General features: G+C 36.6%; 1 protein-coding gene across 1 annotated transcript in view; it reads right to left on the bottom strand.

Annotated features, from left to right (window-relative positions):
- Positions 1-5,704: 5,704 nt before the first annotated feature.
- The window catches only part of CA8 (carbonic anhydrase 8), a 96,279-nt gene continuing 83,977 nt past the window's right edge, over positions 5,705-18,006 (bottom strand). Inside the window, exon 9 of the mRNA XM_008541078.2 lies at positions 5,705-6,724. The gene's annotated coding sequence lies outside the window, so the exon portion shown is untranslated. The remainder of the gene's footprint in view (positions 6,725-18,006) is intronic.

Genomic DNA, 18,006 nt, shown 5'->3' with positions numbered 1-18,006 from the left:
ATGTCAAGGGGTCGATTTTCATCCCATCTTGTGCTGTTATAACAATGTAGATTTCCTTTATGCCATAAAGAAGCGTCTCCATGTTATAAAAGACAAAATGTTTTTCATGCATGTATAGACTTTAATCTGCATTTTTAAAAAAATTCCTTTGAGCCAAATTCTAATAAAACTTCACAGGAAAATTCCTACTGAGGCTGATCGAATTCCAATATAATTTGAAAGCAATTAAAGTTTATCAAAGGAATTGTGCAGTAGAGTTATCCTGGAAATGAATCAGGCCCAAAGGGAGTAAAACAAGCATATCTAGGTCTGGAGCAGCTCTAAGATATTCCTTAAGTTCTATTGACTCACTAAGACTATGGTGTTCCAGGGCGGGGAGCAGGGAGGTAAAAGCATTACAAGGCAGTAGTTTATGCAGATTCATTTACATCTCAGAAATTGAAGTTTCTTAAAACTCAATAGCTTCATTTCCAAACGGGCATTCCTGTACAACCTGTAGTATAAAACTTCTAGAATGCTTTATTACAATGTCATCTAAGTCTGATACAACACAGAATTTCCAGTTTAAAATCCTTTCTTCTGTGTTGTTTTTATCTTTCTTAAAAATGTCCAAAGGGCCATTATCTCACACCTCACTCCCTCAGTAAGTACCAGTTAAGAGCTTATTGCAGAAGCAGCACAAGAAACAACTCTACACAAAGGCAGGGAACATGTTTAAAATAAGGAAAGAGTGTTTCTGTGTGCATATCCTTAGGAGTTGCCTTACATCATCAGTGTATAATGCTTCATGTCTTTTTATAATACTCAATACTAAGACCCAAGATAATATTCTGCATTAAATTACTATAGGTTGCTTATCGTATCAATATTTGCTATATTAATATGTTCCAATAGAAGTGGATGGATTCTAAGAAAAATGAGGTTTATTGAATGTCTATCTATGCACATGCCATCTTGGGGTTAAGTTTGTAAAGTTAAGACTTGAAAATCATTAATCAGCAAATACTAATTAATCACTTTTAATTAATAAGTTAGAAGAGAGAAATTGGAGAAATAAAATTTCAGAGCAATTAACTCAATAAGTTAATAACTAATATTATGTCAATTTCATTGTCATTTTAAGAAACTTTATCAAACAGCACGAGTCTACCCTCAATCACAATGATGATATTTGACATAAAATTTTGAAAAATATGCTTACCCAAGTGAAAAATTCCAAAAGGGAACTGATTGCCTGACATTTTGAATAATGCACTACTTTAAATAACAGAGAATTACATCCAGAATGGCAATGTGAGGAACTCCACAGCCCTGCTGCTCCCCAAAGAAACAACCATAACTGGCAGAATAAAAAAGAAGAAGAGGAAATTTAAAGTACGAAATTAAAATATTAAAGACTGTTAGCTGTATGAGGGTAACTAGGTCAACCACCAGCTATTTTATAAGCAAGAGCCAGGGAAAGAGATAGCTAAGAAGAATTATCCTGGGGTCAGAACAAACATCGAAGCTGACCTCCAAACTACTCCTGCAAAGAGGCCTCGATTTTTTTTCAATTATTTTATTGAGGTCATAATGGTTTATAACGTGTAATTTCAGGTGTACATTATTATCTATCACTTTCTGTATAGAATGCATCATGCTTACCACCAATAGTCTAATTTTTATCTGTCACCATACATATGTGCCCCTTTAACCCTTATGCCCAATCCCCAATCCCCTTCCTCTCTGGTAACCACTAATCTGTCCCAAAGAGGCCTAAATTTAACTGAATTCTATATGGAGTAATTTATGCCCCAAGGCATTGTCAAAAACAATACAGCAGAGCAATCAGCTAACAATTAGTGGACCTAACAGCTAGGTGTGATACCAATGGAGGCAAAGAGCTTAGTGACAGACCAAGGAAAGGGACAATCAAAGAAAACCCAGTTAAATCACTCTCATCTGAGGGTGACTGGGCACATGCCCAGAGCTGCAGCTCTCTGAGGAGCCACATCATAGGCTTCACATCACATGGAAGAGTAGATATGATGAAAACAGTCCAGCCAAACCACTAAACAAATAAACAAGCAAGCAACCACCAAAATAAGCCCCAGAGGGGGCAAGGGGAGGAAGAGGGTAAAATGAACAGACACTAGAGAAATATGGAACACTATTAAGTGCACTAACATATGCATAATAGGAGTACCAGAAGGAAAGGAGAGAAAGCAGCAAGAAAAATGACTTGTCATGCAGAAAGGAACCCCATTACATTTAATAGTTAACATCTCATTAGGAAGAAGAGGCCAGAAGGCAGTAGGATGTCATACTCCAAGCGCTAAAAGAAAAACTGTCAACCAAGAACCTAATATCCAGCAAAACTATCTTTCACAAGTAAAGCTGAAATAAAGACATTCCCATATAAACAAAAACTAAAAGAATTTGTTGCTAGCAGACTTGCCCTACAAGAAATATTAAAGAAAGATCTTCAGCCTGAAACCAAGTAAGCCCAAACAGTAATCTGAATCCACACCAAAAAACAAAGAGCATTGGTATAGGTAACTATGTAACTGTAAAAGATAGTATAAATCCATATTCTTTCCTTTTTTCTCTTAATTAAAAAATAACTGTATAAAACAATGTTATATAGTTGTACTGTTAGGCTTAGAACATACAGAAATGTAACATATTTGACAATAACAGCACAAAGGAGGTAGGTAAGAACAAAGCAATACTGGAGTAAGAAAATGACACCAGATGGTAACTTGAATCCATAGACTCAAATTTAAAAAATAAGAAATGGTAAATAATAAGGTTAATATAAGAAATTTTATAAGTATATACTTGTTCTCCTTTCTTTTCTTAGCTTTTTAAATAGACATGCAATTATATAAAGTAATAATTATAACAATATATTGATAGGTTTGTAGCATATATAAATGCAGTATGTGGAATAATAATAGCACAAAAAAGGGGAATGAGGGAATAGAAAAATATAGGGGAAGCATTTCCAATATCTCACTGTAATGAAGTTAATACAAATCTGAAGTAGATTCTGATAAATTAACATATATGTGGTAAGCCCTCAAGCAACTACTAAGAAAATAAACTGAAAAAAAGTTAAATAAAAATCATTAAAGCAACTAAAACAGTACACTAGAAAATATTCACTTAATGCAAAAGAAGGCAATAGAAGAAGAATAGAGGAACCAAAAGAAAAAAAGACATGAGACAACAAAAAGTAAAATGGCAGACATAAATCCAATTATATCAACAACAGCATTAAATGTGAATGGGTTAAACAATCCAATCAAAGGCAGAGAGATTGTCAGGCTGAACGAAAAAAAAGAACCAACTTTAACCTGTCTACCAAGATGTGCTTTAGATTCAAAAATACAAATAGGGTAAATTTAAAAGGATGGAAAAAGATGTATCATGCAAACAGAAAGCTGGAGTGGCTATACTATCTGACAAAGTATTTTTTAAAGTGAAAATATTGCTAGAGATAGAGGCATTTTATAATGATGAAAGGGTGACTCCATCAGGAGGATATGAAAATTATAAACATACATACACCTAAACAACAGAGGCCCAAAATGCATGAAGAAAAAGCTGATGAATTGAAGCAAGAAACAAACAATTCAACAAGAACAGTTGGAGACTTCAATATCCTACTTTCAATAACAGATAGAAATAGGAAGAAGAGCAACAAGAAAAGAGAAGACTCGAACAACACCATAAGCCAACTAGACCTAACAGACATCTATAGAACACAGCACCCAACAAGAGCAGAATACACATTCATCTTAAGTCTACACAGAACATTCTCCAGGATGAACCATATGTTAGGCCATAAAACAAACCTCAATAAATTTAAAAGGGTTGAAATCATACAAAGTATGTTCTCTAACCACAATGGAGGGAAATTATAAATCAGTAACAGAAATCTGAGAATTCATAAATATGGGGAAATTAAGCAACACATTCCTAAATAACCATTAGGTCAAAGAAGAAAACACAAGGCCAATTAGAAACAAAAACGTAACAAACAGAACTTACAGGATGCAGCTAAAGCAATGCTTAGAGGAAAATTTATAACTGTAAATGCCCTTATTAAAACAGAAGATCTCAAATCAATAACTTAATCTTCCACCTTACGATACTGGAAAAAGCACAAATTAAACCCAAAGAAAGCAGAAGGAATAAAGATTAGAGCAGAACTAAATGAACAGAGAATACAAACACAGTAGAGAAAACCAACAAAATCAAATGCTGGTTCTTTGAAAGGATCAACAAAATCGGCAAGCCTTTAGCTAGACTGACCCACAAAAAAAGAGAAGACTCAAATTATCTTAACTAATAAACCTTCTGAGACAATATTACTTTACACATCATCAGGTACATTAATTACCAGAGGTGCTTATATATGTGTAAGCTATGTGAAAAAACACTCGTTTGTCACCTTTTTTCCTGTGTTAGGTAAACAAAATCTACCCTAAATTAAATTTCAAGATCTGTGAAATTTGTCATTTGTCCCTAGTTAACTCCTCCCACACACACACTTTTGCTTTGAGAGGTTCCTTTCCCAACTTCAGGGCCCATCAAATACTTTTACTTTTCTTTCCCAGGCCACAATGAAAACTGGACAGATTTGAGATCAGTTACTTGCACTTCTGCTAACTGACAAAGTACCCTTTCAAATTCATTCCTACAAAAGCATCACTATAAACAGTATTCATATTCTGAGTCTGAGCTACCTGATTGTGGAATGAAGGGGCTTTCCATATTGAAGAATATTAAGTTTCTGCACAACCTGACCAATGGACACCACAAGCTGAACCAAATAGTTCATTTCAGTCATTTGACTCAGAAAATACACAGTAAATAAATTTGACTATTTCAATTTAAAAAAAAACATTTTGGAGGGGGAAATATGAGCAAATAGATAACAGCCTGAAAGTCATCGGAATTAGTGTTTCCTGTTATGCTTCTTTTGCATTTTTCAGGGACGGACAGTTGGAGACCACAAGAAGTGTTAGAAGTTAAGTCCAAGAACACTCTGGCTGCTCAGTGCCAACCCATTAGGAGCAGAGAGGCTGGGGGCCTGTGCACTGTTTCGTTCCATGGCCTGAACCCAGGGTCTACCAAACGAATGCCGGGACGCCATCTGATCGGCCTCTCAGTCACAAAAGGATTCAGATCTCATCTTTTGGTGTTAACTATAAATGAGGCTACACCTGCAGCCAATGGTCAGCAAGGGTGTGGTACCACTTTTTGTCTCTAAGTGTTTAAATATGCCACAGTTTTTGTAACTGTGATTGGCCATTTCTTCATTTTTGTATACACCACCAAAAAAAAGCATCCAGGGCCTCTCTCTGCCTCTCCGAGGCTCTGCCTGATGCTGCCCTGATGTGGCCCATGGTGATGGGCAGATCCCACCCCTTCACGAGCCTCGGCTTTCCTCACTCTGCTGCAGCTCTAGTCCTTTCTATCCCTGCCCAGGCCTCCACCAGGAGCCTCTTCACCTCCATTTTCAGGGGTACTTGGCGTGATACTTACTTGTATTTAAGACTTTCATTATTACAACTGCTACCTAACACATCCAAAACCTCTCAACACATACTTATTCCGCCTGTATTATTTCTATTTCCAACTTAGATATTTTGCATCACAAAAATCCCTCCAAATTTGGATTATGATGTTGAAGTCATTAGTTTTACAACAATAATTATAATAACAACAAATAACCTTTATTAAGCACTTGCTTTGTGCCAGGCACTCTTACATAAATTATCTCACTCTGTCACATCTAACTGCATCTAAGCATATGCTGAAATTTTCCAGTAGGACTTAAAATTAATTAAAATAAGGATATTGTTGCTCATCTTTGAAAGAAACATCTCAATATATGAAGAAGTGAAATCCATAGAATAAAATATTTTAAATTCTTACAAAATACACCACACTAAATTATCATAGGATACTATTAAATTTATGTTTTTATCATGGAAAATAAAACTATTCTCAGTATGTCGTACCCACTTTCTTTTTATTCTATTTCTTACACCTTTCTCAAATCTCTAGAAACCACAGCTTCTAATACATCAAATAAATACAATTAGATCCACATGTTCAATTAAATCTTTTAACTATGAAAGTTATATAAATGAGTATTACGTTCTTGCATTAACTCCCCAATTGTTTTCTATAACAAACGAGCCTGACATTAACCGTCGTATGAGGGCTGAAAAATAACATGAGATACGATTTTTACCAATCCTTCACATTCCATTTTGAAGCTGTATGCTGTTCTTGATCACAACTCTTATTTTATTATCAAGAATTACATTGCCCTCCAAATGAGTGAATTTTCTGTTGGAGACAGGAAATGAAAGACCGGTAACGCTGAAAATGTATTTTTCCTGTTTCAATATTAATATACAATATATATTCATATTACTAACAAGTCTGAAAACTAGTTTCATTTCTTCTACACATAAGCAATGAACAGTATGTGCAAAAATATGAATACTAGCAGCAGTGATGAGGATATACAAGATGGGGTTTCTTTTGAAGGTACAGCCATTTCAAATATTTCACTAGAGCATGTGTACTGGCAGCTGTCACACACGTCCATCGAGTTGGATTAGATGAAGACAAACAATGCAGGCTTCGAGGATGAACCGAAGCTGCCGCTCAAAAGTTTCCATTTCTCATCCAAGGGCACCACAGGACCATTGTCTTCCTCCTTCAGGCAAAAAGAATGAATCAGTTATGTTACTGACATTCCTCCCCAGCAGACTGAAAAGTCTTTTTACAGTCCAACGAGAGACAGGAAAAACTCAAAATTTCCTAAGAAAATGTGGCAATTCCAAAAATATCTTCATGCTCAAGTCTGTCATCGCTGCAATTTTTCCACAGTCCACCATATTTTATTTCTATGGCAGAATCTATTAATGCAAAATTTCATAGAAACAAATATTTTCAACCAAAATAAACTACTGTTTGAATTTTCTAAACAAAAATGTCTATATCATGTTTTAATAAAGTTTTAAGTTATTGTCATTAATTTCATGTGTAATAAATATCACAGATGGTAATCGCTTGAGCACAAAGACCACCTCTTCCTAGTCCTCAAATAACTTTACAATTCTATTAAATAAATGGGTAAGTAATATAGAATAATACATGAAACAATAGTACTTTTTGAGATAATGAATTTCCCTTTTAGTAAAATGATATTAGCTAAGATTTTAGTTCAATAACTTCTACTCGTGTTGCCAGAGATGGGAATGGTGAAACTGACACTTATACAGTTGCTAAATGTAAACTGGTCCAGTCTTTTGGACAACAAGTATCTATTAAAATTTAGAATGCATACACTTTTGGACCCAGAATTATGCATCTAGGAGCTTAACATACAGATACAACCATCTGATCATGCAAAGATCTTATGTGTAGGGATATTCACTGCAGCAAAAAACTGGACACAAACTAAATGACTTCCTTCCTTAATAAATTATGATGCAATGGAATACTCTTTAAAATGGTCCATATATGGTGTGGATGTGGATGTGCCTGAACATATATACATGTCCATGTATGTATGCATAGGTGCATATAAATATATATATAATTTCCGGTACAATTTAATAGAAAATATTTATAAATGCTGGGATATATATTTCCAAACTACATTTCAAAGAAGATAATGAGTCATGATCATGTCTTCAAGATTATGTCTCAAAGCTATGATTTCAAAGTTAAAATAAGACATTGTTTACATGTATATTTGACAATTATAACCTATGTAATGAGAAAACAGCCATTCTGAGTTGTGCCTAGGCATTTTACAGTATGACAACCCTGTTCTCATCCAGAGTCTAGACATTTAGACAAGGACCAAAGATTAGGATTTCTGCCACAAGTTCCCACCTTGCTTCTCCCAGGGCACCTTTTAAAATGACCACTCAGAGTTAAGCCCTCAAAAGCTAGTGACTGCCACCTCAATCACCTTATAAGTAATAGGTGCTTGCTACCCTGCTCTCCATCTCCTGATGACTCATGCATGACCTGGGATAGAGAACTGCCCTTCCCAAGGTTAATTGTGCCCCTGTTCTGGGACTTGTAATTAGCAAACCTTGTGACTTTACCTCCTTTGTGTCAGTGTAGTGAAACCGTGCCTTCAATCAAAATGGCCCCAGGGTTTCCACTTCCCCAAAGTGGAAGCTCAGATGCCAGGAAAGAGTTACCAGCCAACTCCTGTGGTTGGCTGGTGTCTCCTCATTCAGCAGTAAGAATCTACATATTCAACTTAACACACCAACTCTGAGTTTTGCAATAAATTATAAATCAAAGTGACTGACATGAAACTGACTGATGATTAAAATTGTAAAGCCACAGCATTTCAGAGCTAAACGGAGCCTAAAGATCACAATGTATGAATTTTCTGCAAAAGGAAAATAACCCAGAATCCTCCGTTTCCTAAAATGTGTTCCACGTAACTCAAGAAGTTGATCAAAAAAATGAATCCACATTCAAAAGAAGTTTGGAAACTCTGGTTACATATAGTAAACTATGGTTCTTTCATACAAAACTGTCTCAGAGTTCTTGTAAATCTCCAACGAGAGGATATTATATGCAGGCTTCTCCAAATTTATGTGGACAGTCATCTCTTGATTTGACAAACAAATGTCTTGATGGACGAAAGCTCTGCAGAACACATTTGGGAAAGGCTAGTCTAGAGGCAAATATTCCAAGTTTATGAAAGTAATGAAATTTCATTTCAAGAATATATCCAACCATTTTCAAAATTAAGCTGCCATGCTCCAGAACATCAATTAAGCCAAAGACAGGTAAGTAAATACACAATTGCTCTAATCAAACAAGGTCAGGTCTTGACCCAAGGCATTTTGACATTGAACATACATCCACATGTGCATGTGCACGTGTGCATGTGCTCATAGGTGTCTCACTCATTTTTGAAGCTCTAAGGCTTTGATTTAGAGGGTTCTCAATGAATGCTGAATGAATTCCAACTTACCTGAGTATGGATTCTGCTGGTGAATTTAAGTACTCACTCTGCTAAAATCTCCTTCATGGAAGAAAATAAAGGTAATAGCCTATGCTTATTGAGCTTTTTCTCCTCTATATTTTTCAAACAAAGAAAATGTCACCTTCTGATGCCAAGACACTCTGAGGATGATGTTTATATTAACTCCCTTCCAAGATGAATGTTTGATCTTGTTCACTGCAGATACCAGATTACCTGAGTGTCTTCACTTGATCTTTCAACTGATCACAATCTAGGGTACAGATTTGGAATCAGAGACCCAAATTCAAATCTCAGCTCTGCCACCAACTTGCTGCAAGATTTTAGGCAATCTGCTTGCCCCTCCCGAGCCTCAGATAACACCACCTCCTTTGCAGAGCTTGTGTGAGAAAGTACTATGACAACAGATATAATGTGACAACAGTGCCTCCCAGGCATATAACTGAGCTACTATTGACGATTTCAGTTGATTTTATAGACATTTCACTAGCTGAAAATTGAACTACTAAATGGCCTATTATTTTCCACAATGTGTTTGAAATTTACTTTTCAGTATTTCAGAGAAAGTTTTCATGGGATGGAATCATACTTGATCTCATCTGCACTGTGTTCCCAAGGTCCAGCATAATATCTGGCCCAAAGCAAACACTCCAAGAAAATGCAGGTATTTATGTATGTGTGTGTGTGTACATACACACATAAAAAAGTATAACAAAACGACAGTAGCAATTGCTTTTTTTTTCTTGGTGAGGAAGATTGGCCCTGAGCTAAGATCTATGCCAATATTCCTCTATTTTTTGTATGTAGGAAGCCACCACAGCATGGCTTGATAACCAGTGCGTAAGTCCACGCCCTAGATCCAAACCCACAAACCCTGGGCTGCTGAAGCGGAGCATGCAAACTAACCACTATGCCATGGGCTGGCCCAAATTTGTACTTTTATTTGTATCAAAATTATACATGCACATAGTTTAAAGAGTTAAACAGTTCTAGAAGGTTTTTTATGAACACTATCAGTTCCCTGTCCCATATGGCACAAATTTCCTCTTCCTCAACTCTTTTAGCCGATTATTTTATTAAAACCATAGAACAAGTAGTGTGATTGTATTGCTCCTTTTCAATTTTCTATTTTAGTACTGTCTGTAGACTTTCCCTATGGAAAATGAAGGTGTGACTCTTGCCTCCCATCAGGCCCCCACACCTCCCCACATCATCCATACACACATAAGCTCTTTCCTTCACTCATCCTTCCAATATGGTTATATAGTAACTTTGGCTGGATCAATCAATATTCAATTTCTATTACTGTGATGATGTAAATATTATTCAGAGCTCAACTACATGTATTAATCCAGTCATGTGCCACCTAACAATGTTTCGGTCAACAATGGACCACGTATATGATGGTGGTCCCATAAGATTAGTACCCTGTAGCTTAGGTGTGTATTAGGCTGTACCATCTAGATTTGTGGAAGCACACTCTGATGTTCACACAACGAAATCGCCTAATGACACATTTCTCAGAACATGTCCTCGTCATTAAGCAATGCATGACTGTATATCATTAGTTTTCTTTTCCTGCACAATTTTTTTTCTCTAGAGCGAATAATTACCTTGGGATTTTTCCACTTCAGTTTTCTACGTACTCTATCAAAAACTACCTATCAATTGCCTGACTCTCCTCTCAAGAAGTTAAGGCATATCCTGCAATCTATCAATTTCATCTTCCTGGAGAAAGCTCTTCTGGAAACTTCTCATCTGCTCACATCTGGACTGACATCCTCTATGCCTACAACTTCATTTCACTATCATTCTGGCAATCTCCATTGCCATTCTCCTTTATTAGATTTCCTATTTTCTAAATCACACATCTGTTTTCTCAGCTTACTCCATTTTGGTGAAGCACATCTTTTAGTAGCTTCCTGGGAAATAAATTTTCAATGACCTTGATACCTGAAAATGACTTTGAAAAGTCATTTCACATTATTGAACGTTTGACAGGGGAAGAAATTCCAGGCAGGTTGTAATTTTGCCTAAGAATTCTAAAGGTCATGCTTCACTGACTTTTAGCCTCCAGTGTTGCTGTGGAGAAGTCTGATATTCAAATTCCACGTCCTATGATTTTGGCTGGCTTCTTTTCTCCCTGTAACTTCTCCCTCTGTGTTCAGAAATCCCACAATGGTAGTGCCTTGGTGTGGGTGTATTTTGATCTACTCTGCTGGAAATTCAGTGGGTCCTTACAATTTGTAAATTTATGTCCATGAGTTCGGAGAAAATTTTTTTAATGATTTTGTTGCTGCTTTCTCTCTCCATTTTCTCTGTTCTCTCTCTAGTCTTTCTATTATTTGGATAATGAGCCTCCTAGACTGGTCCTACAGTTTTATTATTTTATTCTCTCCGCTTTTTGCTCTAGTTTCTGAGAGATTTCTTTAATTCTGTCCTACTTCTCCTATAAATATTTTTCATTTCTTCTATCATGTTTCAATTTCCAAAAGCTCTTTTTTTTAATATTCCCTCTCTTAATAGCATCCTATTCCTGTTTCACGGTTGCAATTTCTTTCCTTACCACTCTGGAGATATGAATGATTACTTTTTTTGAAGTTTTTCTCTTCCTAAGTATTTAATCCTTATAGCCTGCCTTCCTCTGTGTTTTGGGCTCTTATACATAATAGCCTCTCTTCAAATACTCTTAACTGCTCATACCTAAGAATGGGAACCACCACTACAAGAAAACCAGAGCGGAGCCTCCAAGCACACAGGAAGCGCTTGTCTGTCGTGCCCTCGCCATAGTATGAGCCAGCTGGGTTATTTCAGTAGAAAACCCTCTGGGTTTCAGATTCTCCAGAAAGACTCTTCCAGCCCTGGGTCTGAGTAGAGCCCTTTCTGCGAGTATACTGGAGGCCAAGTGGGGGAGGAGGGGAACATGAGGTATGAGGATGTTATTTACTCACCCTATTTTCGGTGAGTTATCTTGATCCTCAACTGTGCCCATGTCCCCTAATAGAGAGATTTTCTTCATCATCTCGGGAGGATAAGCATCTCCAGGTATCCAGCAAAGGCTGGGAGGGGATTTGGAGATGTAACTGCTTCTCAACCAGCTTTTAACCGATACAGAGGATTTTACTCTCGCTTCACTTCAACTTCTAGAGATAGCTGTTGTCACCAATTCCTGGGACTTTGAGAATTTCTGTCACGTAAGCAGGCTTGTTCCTCACATCTGCCAAATCCATTACCACACAACCATCTGCTTCCAGCTTCCAAAATATTATTGCTGTTGTCTCCTCTTTTGTTTTCTCTATCCTTGTAGGTTTGTGTACTTAAAAATAATCTCTTTCCTGTTATTTTACTGCAGTTTGTGGTAGAAACAAAATTAATCACCTATGTTCAATGGATTATCATTATTTGATACAAAAGTTCCTTTTTATACATTAAGTTCTAAAGTTTCTACAATAACTGTATTACTTGGTAATCAGAATGTAAATTTATTTGGTAAAACAATCTAAAGAAATGACACTATGAATATACAACAACAATCAGGCTGACTTTCTCCCCTTTGGGACTTCCTCTAAATACCCATTTATCTATATATAAATAATAAGAAAGCTTAACTGCAAAAGGAAATCTTCTACTGCACAATGATCATTGTTCATAATGAGACCTTGAAGCATGGCCATATCCTAAGAAATCTTCTAAATCATCAGCTATTTCAATATAATTATAACAGATGCTATCTTTCATGTGACTATTTCTGAATCTTAAATTATCTTCTCTGAAGATACCCTAGGGAATGAGTGAAAATCAAATCGCTACTGTAGAATTTCCTGGAAAGCTATTAAAAATAAAAAAGCATGCATGCACACATGTCCTTCTCAAAGGCTGCTGCAGGGCCCAGGGCTGACCTCCGTGCCAGGGAGTCTGGCTCAGCTAACTGATAACCCACCAAAGCAAAGCTCTCTAAGTAAGTTAATTCAGTGTAAAATCTCAAAAATGAGAGTCTTTAAAGAACTAGCAATATGCTAGACATGAGGACTCTCTCTTTCAGAACGGTCTCTTTCTCCTGGACACTTGTAGAACACCTTCTTGGGCAGCTGTCACATGCTGCTTTGATTTGGAGTTGGCTGTGTACCTGATTTACTCCCAGGACTAGGCTGGAAGCTCCTTCAGGGGAGAGCCTTTGTCTGATTATGTTCATATTTTCACACAGCCCCTAGAATGCTGCCATACACACAACAGAAGGTTAACAATTAATGTCCTTCCTTTTCAAGCAAGGGCATACAGCCACCTTATTTTTCAACATACCCACTAATAACAGTATCAGATCATGAGGAAGGAAAGTAAGGACAGAAAGGAGAAAGAGAAAGGAAGAGGTCAAGAGCATCAAACGCCTCTGAAAATTCAAAGGGAAGAGAGTGGGAATGATGTTACTGGATTTGGAAATAGAAATCCAAGTGTATCAGGAATAAGAAAGGAGTACCAGATATCACTGTTCATTATTTAACATTATTCTGGAGGTACTAGATGGTGCAATAAGATAAGAAGAATTAAAATTATAAAGGAGGAGATAAAATTGTCATTATTTACAGATGCGATCAACAGTCTATTTAGAAAACTCACTCAGCTAAAAGGTTATCGGGAACTATATGAAAGATTAGTAAGAAAGCTAAGGGCAAACTTAAGCAATATTCTTTCAATGAAAAAATATTAACAACATAATAGAAAACTACACTAATCAAAATTGTTAGTGATAATAGCAACAACAATAATAATCGTAATAGCTCACATTTATTGAATGCTAACCCTCTGCTAAGCACTCCACTGTGTATTTTACCATATTTCATTTAATCCTCACAACATCTCTAGGAGGCCTGACTCTTAGTATCTCCACTTCATAGACGAGGATACTGAGGCTGAAAGAATATTAGTAATTTGCCCAAGTTGTGGAGCAGCAAGTGGAGGTGCCACGGTCCCCATCAAGCCACATCCCATCTGACTCCAGAGCCCTCCAGATATCTCATCGTACCTTCACAACCCCCCTGTGAAGTGGATACTATTCCGGCCTTCTTTTAAGTGATGAAAAAGGAGACTGAGAGATCTCAGTAACTTTTCAAGGTCACGGAACTAATTAGTGGCGGAGTCAGATGGAACCCGAGCCGTACCCCTCTGGGCTACAGAGCCTCCGGGTTCACCAGGGACCCCAGTGCTGGAGATGGCCGGCACTGAGAGAAGGGTTTGAGAGATGTTTGCTTCTTATTCATTTCGTTCTGCATTGTTTGGATTTTCTGCCATGAACATGTATTATATTTGGAGATACGGGAACAAAGAACAAAAACAGAAGGAAATCACAGGTGACTCTTGCCACAGCAATTTCAAAAGGGAGATGGAGAGGATCACATTTCAAGAAAGTGAGGAGTAAAAAGAGATGAGAAAGAGGTGGAAAGTATACAAGAGTGACTGACTGAAAAAATGGCAAAAACACCTTCTATAAAACATTCAATCAATGGTGCAAGCATAAATAGTATAACCCTTAGAGAAGGTATTTTAGCAATATTTTACCAAAAATGAAAACATGCATGTGCTTTTCCCCAGAAATCTCACTCCCATGAACTTATCTAAAAGAGATAAGGAGGCAAAGATATACAAGGACTTCATCATTTTCTCCCTTTTGTTATTTGAAATGTGGTGGCTTGAAAAGAGCTCAAGGTTTGCAGTCAAACCTACGTGGGTCTGAATCCTTGCTTTGCACTTTACTGGCTGTGACCTTGAGCAAGTTACTCAATGCCTCCCAGCCTCAGTTTCTTTACCTCTAAAATAAAAATGAAAACATATGCCTCACAGGATTGTTGTGAGGATTAACGAAATAAAATATAGCAGAATGTCTGAAACATAAAAAAGTGTTTGTTCTTTTCCTTCTCACCACTCACTAACATGTCTACCTTAAGGTGAATGCATAAATTTTTTAATCTAAACTCCAGGATAAATCATACAGCTTAGTCATTTCTACATCACTCTGCATCAAAGTGTCATAACATTAAACTTAGCTTTTAAAGTTATTCAGAAGTAAACCTATGTTGCGATACCTTGACACTTTCTCAATCTCAATTAGAACTAAACTAATTAACAAAATTGTTCTATACACTACAGTGCATCACATTTTTCTTCCTTCTTCCCTAATCCCTGGTGTGTTGTAAGGGTGATTGAGTATCTAATTACTTCTTAATTGAATGCACATATTATACATTTTTCACTAGTTCAAGCTTAATGCTTTTAGTCCAGAAATCAAAGTCAATGAAATTAAGTTGAATTGGGATTTGGGCAACTATTATAATGAGAGAAGGTTTGTATTATGTCTAATTATAAGTAAATGTGGGTTTTAACATTATTTCCTATGGAAATATTTCAGGTATAAGAATGTGCCATAAATGACTAATTTAGATGATGAATAACATTGTTATTCTTATTTACAATCTTTTATTCCTCATTATAGTGATTTTATTGCTGGGACCCACTAAATATAATCATTCTTTAAAGAAAAGATATCATTAGAGAACCGTTGGTTGTACCCACACTAAAACCAGAATGAACATTCATATCTGTAAAAATTACATGAGTTTCTCTGCAGCAAAAAGGTTATAGGAATTCTCGCATGCTGCAAACCGAGGAAAAACATAAATCTTGTAAATATTTGTAATATAACCAGTTACATTAATCAAAAACATTTACGGCAAACCATAAAAATATTAGTATCAAAATGGCATTCCAATTCAGTTAATATTTTACAGACAGTATTTCATGAGGGCTTTTCTTTTCCTTTTTGCCTTATGCAGGAGTGAAAAAACTCTGAAGTAGGTCTTCTCAGAGAACAAAGGTTTGTTTGCTTGTTTGTTTCCAGCTATGGGGAGCAACCATCTGGAATAATTTAGTTGAAGAACTTCAGGCAGAAGACTAGATTAAATCACTTTTTGAGATCCAATTCAATGCCATGCTCCTGAGACACCTCTGAAAATATCTTCTGCAGACAAACCCTAAAGACCTTTATGAGCTTCTGACCACTAAAAGTACAACAAGGATTTAAAAATTTTGATAGAGTTTCAAGAAGTACTGTAATGGAAAACAGACTCATCCAAAACCAATGTGATTTTCTTATTTTAACCATTAATTTATTGTGAGACTGTGTTTCTTAGTGGGAAATTTCTTGATTGGGAAAACCTCCATATTACCTAACAAATATTTCCGATTCTGTCCAAGATATTGGGCATTGTCTAGATTATTTTAGCTTTGTATGTTATCAAAACAAGTTTTAACTGGAATGTTTCTTTAATTAAAACTAAAGTAGCCAAAAGAATGTGGCAAATCTATTTGTACTAACACAGAAATACCTCCAAGACCTATATAGTTAAATGAACAAATTTTTTGTATGGTATATTTTTATTAAAAATATTTTAGCATTGGCCCGGTCGCACAATGGTTAAGTGTTCATGTTCTGCTTTGGCGGCCCGGAGTTCGCCAGTTTGGATCCTGGACGCAGACGTGGCACCGCTTAGCAAGCCATGCTGCGGTAGGCGTCCCACATATAAAATAGAGGAACGTGGACATGTATGTTAGCTCAGGGCTAATATATATATATATATTTTTTTAAATACACTGTTTCTCACCCTTGTGAGGGTCATGTCAGTACCTACCTTTCTCTTACATGGTTTCTTCTCTAACTTACCCTTTTCCCTTCTTGAGGAGATGGCTTCCATTCCTATAAAGAGGTCTAGGCTAAGCTCCTCCATACTGCCATGCCATAATCTTCTCCTCCTAGAGTTTTCTACATCTAAGTAATTTGCTATGTATAATCATCAGGACCATAACTCCCATGTAACGAAATAAAAATATTAAAAAGGTAGATCAGGGGACTTCAGTCATTTCACCATGTTTCTGTACCCCCTGTAATTGTTAATACCAAGCTACATATTAGTAGATCTAATGCAGATCAATTTTCTAAATTTCATTTTCAAAAGTCTCTGCACCTTAATAGCTGAGACATTTACATCATATGCCAATAACACAAACTTCCATGTGGATGGCAATAACAAACTACCATACTACCACCATGCCCCAATGGAAGATGGTAAGAATTAGTCATGTCATTCTTTCCCACCGTGCTCAGATGTGGATTCAGAATCCTCTCAAGACAGCTCATGTCAATCAATCAGAGTTGACACACAAGTTTGAGCTCTCTGTGCCACCCATGTCTTTTATTTTTATACATCTTCCTTAACAATCCTATGTAGAAGAGAGGGAGGATGTTCTTGCAACAGTCTAGATGAGAAATGATACTAACTTGATGGCTTGTGATGATGGAAATGGAGACACACAGATGGATCTGGGGGCTCTCAGAGGCAAATCTGCAGAACTAAATGACAAATTGGACAGATGAGGTGAGATGAAGAAGAAAGGTGTCAAGTATGACTTGGGTTTCTAAGAAAACTGGAAGAGAGCCAGGTCTGTGAAGGAAGATCGTAAGTTCAATCGTATATATTAAGTTTGAAACGCCTTTGACATATCCAAAAGAAAAGTCATACAGACACTTGGTCATTCAATTCCAGTACTTAATAGAGAGACCTGGCTCAGGAATATAAATGAAGGGTAACAGAAGGTAACAAAAGTTGCGGGCATAGATGAGTCACCTACAGAGTGAGCGGGCCCCCAGGCTGAGCCCCAAGGACCCCACCAGGAAGGGACCTACTGGAAGGTCCATTGGGATGCTGAGCTTTTATATTTTATAGTTCCCTGGGCTATGATGACTCTGCTTTCCTAAGTCTCTATGAACTTCATCATGGAAAAGAGAAACCAGAGAGAACAGACAGCAGGTAAATGAGAAGGAAACTGAAATGAATGCCTCTTTATAAGGTTTTCTTAATAAGTCTCAAAATGGAAGAATAAAGTTAAAAAATTGATTTGGGGAAATTACCAAAAATGAGCACCCATGAGGT

Source organism: Equus przewalskii, chromosome 8 (assembly GCF_037783145.1).
Source record: "Equus przewalskii isolate Varuska chromosome 8, EquPr2, whole genome shotgun sequence".
NCBI lineage: Eukaryota > Metazoa > Chordata > Mammalia > Perissodactyla > Equidae > Equus > Equus przewalskii.
The sequence above is the reverse complement of the archived record's forward strand: the minus strand, read 5'-3'. Positions and strand labels throughout refer to the sequence as shown.